The sequence below is a fragment of the Vigna unguiculata genome, chromosome 4 (assembly GCF_037176805.1).
Source record: "Vigna unguiculata cultivar grain cowpea cultivar isolate G323 ecotype 2 chromosome 4, ASM3717680v1, whole genome shotgun sequence".
Lineage (NCBI taxonomy): Eukaryota > Viridiplantae > Streptophyta > Magnoliopsida > Fabales > Fabaceae > Vigna > Vigna unguiculata.
Genome location: NC_140795.1, coordinates 28,793,205 through 28,801,465, shown reverse-complemented (window position 1 = coordinate 28,801,465; position 8,261 = coordinate 28,793,205). Strand labels below are relative to the sequence as shown.

General features: G+C 36.9%; 1 long non-coding RNA gene across 1 annotated transcript; it reads left to right on the top strand.

The window, feature by feature from the left end:
- The first annotated feature begins 6,725 nt into the window (after positions 1 to 6,725).
- LOC114180321 (uncharacterized) lies at positions 6,726 to 8,059 on the top strand. Its single transcript, XR_003603672.2, has 2 exons — positions 6,726 to 7,467; positions 7,584 to 8,059. It is a non-coding gene; the product is annotated as an uncharacterized LOC114180321 (long non-coding RNA).
- Positions 8,060 to 8,261: the final 202 nt, after the last annotated feature.

The following is an 8,261-nucleotide window of genomic DNA, read 5'->3' as shown; positions in this document are numbered from 1 at the left end:
TGTCCTTCAAAGCTCAATTTACCAGTCCCTCAAAACTTAATGTAATTAGTATCACTTGTCTAAGCCCAATACTAGTAAGCTAGTTTGTCTGACCCTATCTCTAACCTAAAAAGCCTAGCTTTGCTACCCCCACAATCAAACCAGATTCACTTAACACTTCGAACCAATAGTTCTAGCTCTTGAGAAACCCAGCTATGCTAGCCCAACCTTAAAATCGCAATTCATCTAAACCTTAAAATGTAGTTAACCAAGCCTTAAAATCCAACTTTGTTGGCCCCCACCTCAAGGTCCAAGTTCATCTAGCCCAAGAAGCTCAGTTCACTTTTTCTAATCGCTAAGCCCAGTCCAATAAGCCCAATATCTCTAAGTCTGGTTCACTTACTCCTCAAAGCCTCATCTAACTTGAAAAACCTTAACTTTGTTGGCCTTACCTCAAAGCCTAATTCATGTAACCCTCAAAGCCAAGTTCGTAAGACCTAAGAAAAAAAAACCTAGCTGTGCTAGTCCTACCTCAAAGCCTAATTCATGTAACCGTCAAAGCCAAGTTCATTAGACCTAAGAAAAAAAAACTACCTTTGTCAGTGTAAAATCCCGTCTGGATATTACGGATTTAAATACTTAAATTAATTAAAATGAATGATAAAACATAAATACACCATATTTATGAATAAACCTCATTTCCCAAAAGCGTGGGAAATTTAAAACTTTTACTATCAAATAATAAAACATCATCCCATAGTTTATAAAGTGAAACAATGTTCAAGTATCTCTCAAAAGTTTACATATCATTTCAACATCTAATATCATTTCAACATCTAAAATCAATAAAACATAGTAATAAAGCCCCATGATCATCCCCTCTCCACAGCTAAGTCTCACCAGTTCCACCTGCATCATCACCTGCTCACGTGTACCGCGTACAAGATCATCGCCAAACACAAGCAGATAGGGTGAGCTAACAGATGAACACATAAAAATATACGAAAGGCACATATACATGTATAATTGATAAAATAATATATCAATAACACAAACTCTTCCTTTATACCGCATGGCCACAACCATATATAATATACTTTCATTTCCCACAATGCTTGCTCCATTCCCATCACATGGCCACTACCATCTACACCGATGCACCTCGTGGAAGACTCGTTACCTTCCCTCCACATGGCCACCACCATGTATAGTAAAGTACATCAAGGAAACTCGTTCCAATTCTTTCACATGGCCACAACCATGTTAGCAGTGTTCTACATCTTCTTTTAAGTATCTCAGTGTGCCTTGCTGCCACACCTATCGGCCACAACCGATAGAGCACGTGCGGAAACCATGCTACGGATCACACACCGTAACGCCAGGTGGAGTTCCCAAATACGAACATAGTCCGTAACGTCCCAGGACTACCAAACTCGTTAGCAACCACTAAGGAGGGCAATCCAATCGGACCCATCCGTACTGGCCACAACCAACACACTCACACCAGCAACACTTGCCAACCCGAGCCACCACTCAAGGGTTCCTCGTGTTCATCCGCTATCCGGATCCACAACTCAAAGGAAGTCATTCCGGGCCACAACCCATAGAATGCCACGTGCTTAACCCTTGTCCCGGGCAACAACCCAAGGATACGTTCGGGCCACAACCCATGGAACACTAGCAAGCTCACCATTAAGACACAATAGAAGCCTTATAGATCATGCATCAGCATTCAAGCTTTACTCAATCCAATCCCTCATCATTCTTTCACTCAAAAGATTAGGGTTCCCGCTTGAGCGGGATGTCAAACTAAAGCACCAACCCTCTCAAATTCTCGCTTAGGCGAGTCTCACTCGCCTAAGCGAGATGAACCCTCACCCAAACCCCAAAATTCTCCGCCTGAGCGATAGCCACGAGCAGATAGAGGGTACGCGTCCCTGCTTATCTCGCATGTTCTGGCACTAATTCACGCATACAAACATTGCACCAACAACCCAAAACACAACCCAACCATACCAATTCATTCAGCACAACTTAGATAGACATGTGAGCATAATTGGACACAGAAATATGCCCCAACAACCCAATTTTTTGCATAATCACAAAATAGGCAGTGTATAACCCCATTATTTTCATGCTTTTAAACCAGAATTCAATAAAACAGTACCAATTCACCCAAACCCCCAATTCATCACATGACTAACCCGAAAATCCACGGCAGAAAGGCATCAATTTCATACAATCAGATCAGAACATAATATTACGGGTTCAGCTCCCCTAACCTGAAATTTCCCTGCTTAAAACTTGAAATTGGAAGGTTCCTTTGATCTCCAATGACTGACCTTATCACCACTTCTGTTTCTCCTCTCTACTTCACTCCCAATTCTCTTTTCACTCTCAATTTTCGCCATCCCTCTAAAGCTCTCAGAAAAACAGTATTCCAAACCCTATTCTCTTCTCAAAAGTTGTTCTACTAGGTCTTCTCCACCCTTTCCTATTCAGCCCACAACTATTTTATTAAGCAAAAAGAGTTAAATTTGACTTACCAAGGTTCGAACCCATGACCTTCCCAATGCCAAATCAAAGCTAAACCACCAGGCGAACTTATGTTTCTTGCTAACACACACAATTTAAATTTAAGCATTATCTCATACGAAATGTGGCCCAACATATCATTAAAACAATAATAACAAAAACACCCACAATTGGCATACATAGGACTCGAACAAGTCCTCTCACACAAACCAAGTACTCTCAACCATTTGAGCTAGTACTTTTCCACGTCATACCCATTAGAATTTAATATCATAAATAAGCTACCTACCCACATTTATTAATTAATTATTTATTTAATTAATTAAATTCTGCGGATCTTACAGTCAACCCTACCTCAAAGCCCAACTCACTTGACCCTTAAAGTACAACTTCATATGATCCAATAAGCGCAATTCATCCGACCTCATTTCTAAAACACTCAACTTTCAAAGCGTAGCTTTGTTGGCCCTGACCTCCAAGCCAAGTTCATTTGACCCTAAAAGTAAGTTCACCTTATCCATAAGTGCAATTTATTTGACCTCATTCTAAAAACTAAACCTTCCCACCTCAAAGCCTTGTTCAACTGGCCCAAAAAGGTTAACTTTGTTGATCCCACTCTAAATCCCAATTCACCTAGCCTCACCTCTAAAACCCATCCTAAAAAGTTCAGTGTCTTTAAACCCATACCAATAAGATAATATCTCTCCAATATTATATTTCGGGTGTATAGGAGAGGATCGAGATCATAATGCATTGTGATAGACATCATCTCAATCCATGTTTTGATAATAATATAAAGGTTAATATAGATATTAGCACACCTTAAACATCCCCATACTAGAGCTATCCTACCTTGCGCACAGACCTATTAATTCAATTAAAAACCCACAAAAAATGTATAAATGGGCATTATTGATACAAGCTAAAATGCATTGTAAATTATCAAGTGTGGTTCAAATGCAAATTGCATTGTTCAATTCGACTATGAAAATCAAGTAAACTAGATATACTTGGATTAAAAAATTGTTCGGTTAAATAAAAACACAATGATGACACCTCAAGAAGACTTAAAGATGGAAACAATTGGAAAGTAAATGGAAATTGCGACTTACGGGGTTCAAGACTTAACTAATTGAAAACATAAGTCGATTGCAAACCAACCTTCTTATGCAATCTCGTATAATCTTTTGTGAACTAAAATGAAAACCTTCCTTGTGCAATCTTTCCTGCCAAATTACAAATCATCTAATGACACATTTATCCAAGTTTCCCATACATTAAGTTGGAGTGACAACTTTAAAAACAATTCTTTTTTTGTTGTTTTATTTATCATATGATTTCATATAAAACTTTAGTAAATACTCACTTCAGAATCAACAGTAATACGACTGGCATATAGTCAAAAGCTTTAAGTAGTTGTTTTCTCTATTTGAAAAAATTCATTAAAAATATTAAATATATATATATATATATATATAACATATGTTCAATTTAATAAATTTTTCTTTTATTATATATCATTTTCTTTTATTTTTTAATATCCCAAAAGAAGCTCGCCCCTATCACTAATGCCAAAATGGCTGGCTGCCTACGAACGAGTAACGTGTTCTATATTTTTAAAACCAATTTTTTGCCACACAATTTTGTTATATTTATTATATTTATTATATTTATTATATATTATATGTTACGTTTTTTTATGATATATTATCTTATTTTCATAAAAAAAATAAATTATTCTTGCAATCTTCAAATTTTTGAGTTATCATGATCATCACCCTTATTGATATCCACTAGCATCTTATTTTAAGAAAAAAGAGGTTAATTTAAATCCACTAAAAAGTCTTTGGCGTGTGTGTTTTTGTTTTTAAGCCTAATAGTTAACATTTTTCATATTTTTAAAAATCTTCTTAATTAACTTCATAAATAGATTTGTCTAATCAATCTATCGACAAACTTGTCTAATATGTGTTGTTATACTTTAGTGTATTAACACACTCATTTAATTAGTATTGTTAGACTCTTCTAATCATTATGTTGACAGACTTATCTAAATGTGTATAGACTTGTCTAATTAGATAATCGATGGAGTAGTCTAATGCATATTAATAGACTCAACTAATATGTATATGAACAGACTCATCTAATATATATTGTTACAGTCGTCTAATTAGTGTATCGACAAACTTGTAAAATATATTTTGCTATACTCATTTAATCAATGTAATTATAGACTCGTGTAATCAACGAATGAGATGACTCGTCTAATATTTTTTTTTCAAATTTACAGTAAATATAAAATAATTGTATTGTTAGACTCTTCTAATCATTATGTTGACAGACTTATCTAAATGTGTATAGACTTGTCTAATTAGATAATCGATGGAGTAGTCTAATGTATATTAATAGACTCATCTAATATGTATATGAACAGACTCGTCTAATGTATATTGTTACAGTCGTCTAGTTAGTGTATCGACAAACTTGTAAAATATATTTTGTTATACTCATTTAATCAATGTAATTATCTACTCGTGTAATCAACGAATGAGATGACTCGTGTAATCAATAAAAAATTATTAAAAAAACTTAAAAACATACCTTGAAATTATTTTAAAAAACTGATTTATTTATATTCGTTTATAAATAATAATAATAATAATAATAATAATAATAATAAAAATATTTTGTCAATGTGGTATGCATGATTAAATATGTGTTTATCATACAAATATGCGGTCATAGTGTATTTCTATTATTAAAATAAGATATAATCAAAGTGACGCATAAGGAAGATTACTTTATAGGAGTAAATAATTCTAATTTGCACATTCAATTTTTTATTATAAACAATTAGGATGTAAAAACATTACTTATTAATGGTATTTGTCAGAAAAAAAATTCCATATTACTACATAACGAATAGCTAAAATAATGTCTTATAATTGAGCTTCTTCCTTTGCAACTTAGTTGAAGACAAAACATTAATAAACAAAAGTGAATAATAATAATAATTTGGATTTGCGACCTTTGATATTACAAGGAAGAATTCCTTATATTGGATTTTATTGTTGAAATACATTTAGATGTAATGGATATCGGGATACCATTTATCGCAACCGAAATCGCGACGGGAAGGCGAACCGAAAAAAAAGGGTTTTCAAAGAGATTTGGAGTCGCCACCATAGTTATTCTGGAAAACTATGGAAAACCATGAAAATAAGACAAGTCTGCGAAAAACCGGATTTTGGATCCGGGAGTCGGTTACGCGTAGGGAAACAAAATATTTTTTTTAATTTTTTGGGTCCGACAAGGATTGACCATGGTCCTACGTATTCTCATTCAAAATGAGAAATCAGGGTTACGTAGTTCTTTAAAAGATATTTGAAAAAAACAATTGAGAAAATGATTTGATTTTTTGGAGGTGGACCTGACAAGGACTGACCTTGCTCCTACGTATCTCACGGTGGAGAATCAAGGATCACGTAGTCCTTTAAAAAGGGTAGTTGTTTGAAATATTGATATATTTTATATTTTTGAAATTTTATATTTTTTTTGTATTTTTTGAATTACTTGAAAATACGTGTCACACGACGCAGGCGGTCAGACAGACACCAAAAGAGAAAGAAGACTATTTTTGGTATTTTTGAAAAATGAGTGTCACGCGGTGCGAGCGACCGGATAGACACAGTGAAGTGGAGGAGAATATTTTTCATTTTTTAGATTTTTTATTTTTTGTAATTTTTAATAATTTTCAAATATTGTTTTTTTTAATAAAAATAAAATAAATAAATAAATAAAATGATGAAATTATTTAAGAAGGATAAAAGTAGAAAACAAAATATGGGGTACATGAGTAATTAATGGGGGTGCACAAAGTAAACACAACAATAAGCCCAAACAATAGACAAAGACATGGGTGCAGGACTATCACACGTAGGGGTGCGCGAAGTAAACAGGTGGGGTGCGTGCATTAAAAGATGGGTGTAGCGAGTAAAATATAAAACAAATCCAAAATAGGAGTAGAAAGTGTGTGCAGGGTGCGGGATTAGTAATTGTGGAGGTGCGCGAGGAAGTAAAAATGCAGCGAAAGCCCAGCAAGCAAAAACAAAGCGGGGGTGCAGGATTATCATAAATGGAGGTGTACGAAGAAAATAAAAAAAGATAAACATGGAGGTGTATGAGATAAAAAACAGGAGTGCATGTGGTAACAGAGGGGTGCGAAGGATAAAAATGGAGGTGCAGCGAGCAGTAGAAATGGGCTGATCGAATTATTTGAAATAAGAAACTGAAAACCCTAATTTTAACTCAAGCCCCCTTCTCTTTAGTTCACCACGACAACCCTTCCTCTCTTCTCCCGAGCAGTCGCCGCATCCATCGAACCTCCGCCTAGTTGCATCTCTGGAGCTCGTCGCCGCTCAACCAGAGGCCATTGTCGGCGCCACTGCGATGCTCTTGACCGAGACTGCCACCGGCACAGACGAGAAACTCGCGGTTTCTTCTCTTCATTTTTTTTGTGCGAGACAGACCACTTCTTCCCCTCGTGACCACAAGACAATATCGATCCTCCTCACGGCTACACAACTTTGCTCGCCGGATACTGCCGTCAGCGGTTTCAGCCGGTGTCCACGCTGGCTCCCCATTCGTCTCCAATCTTCGACTCTCCTCTTCCGCGAGAGAGAAAGGTGCGCGAGCCACCGCGATTGGGTCTGCTACCATCACGCTCCTCCGCTTAGAGCTCCGACGACGCAACGTGAACGCCGCTGCTGCCGCGACGAGACGTGCCACCGGTGATGCCAAGCTTCCAAATGTTCAACTATCTCCTTCCACAAGAAAGAAAGGTGCGCGACGACTCTGAGGCTCGTCACCACCGTGCCAGCCACCGCGATTGGGTCTGCAACCATCACGCGGCCACACTCCTCCGTTCACGCGACCACAAGCGACCATACTCCAGTTCAGAGCTTCGAATGGCTTCTGATTTGTATTGGGTTGTTATGATGAATTTGAGTGCGTGACAATGATGATGATGAATGTGATTCTGGTTTGTTGCTTGTGTATTTTGTTTGCAGGTGGAAATGGTGATGTGATGTTGAGATGGTGGCTCTACGAAAGGGGTATGCTATGGGAGTGGGAATGTTGCGATGGTGAAGGAGAAAGTGTGTGAAGGGTCTGAAGTGGTGCCAAACTAGGATGAAGACTTGTGGGATAAAACCTGATCTGTGTGTGCGTGCATGCTGAGTTTGGTATCTGTTTTTTTTTTATTTTGGTTTTTTATGCAGGTGAATGTGAAGATGAGGATGAAAGTGATTCAGGTTCAGCGGGAGAAAGGTAGGGGTAATGAAGACTCGGTTGGGAATGAAAGTGTGGTGGGTTAGAAGGTATAGCTGGTTTTGTTGTGTGTGTACATACGGGGGAGGATAGATCGGCGTGAGGATTCAATAGAGAGGATAGTGGAGGATTCAAACAACAATAATGTAGTAATATAGATTCAATGAGCCAAACAAATGACAAGCAACACTGAATATATATGACTACATTTTATTCATTCTCAAGCACAACACAACAACATCAGTTTCATCTCAAACATTTAAGTATTCAGATGGAAAACTTACCTTTTGCAGTCCCTATTGTCAAACGAAAGTTCCCTTATCAAAATGACTCCCCTCTGTTATTTTTACGCTCTGTAAAGCAATCTCCCCTAACCCCTACAGCATATGAAATCTCGAAATTTGGAATAAGATTGAGAG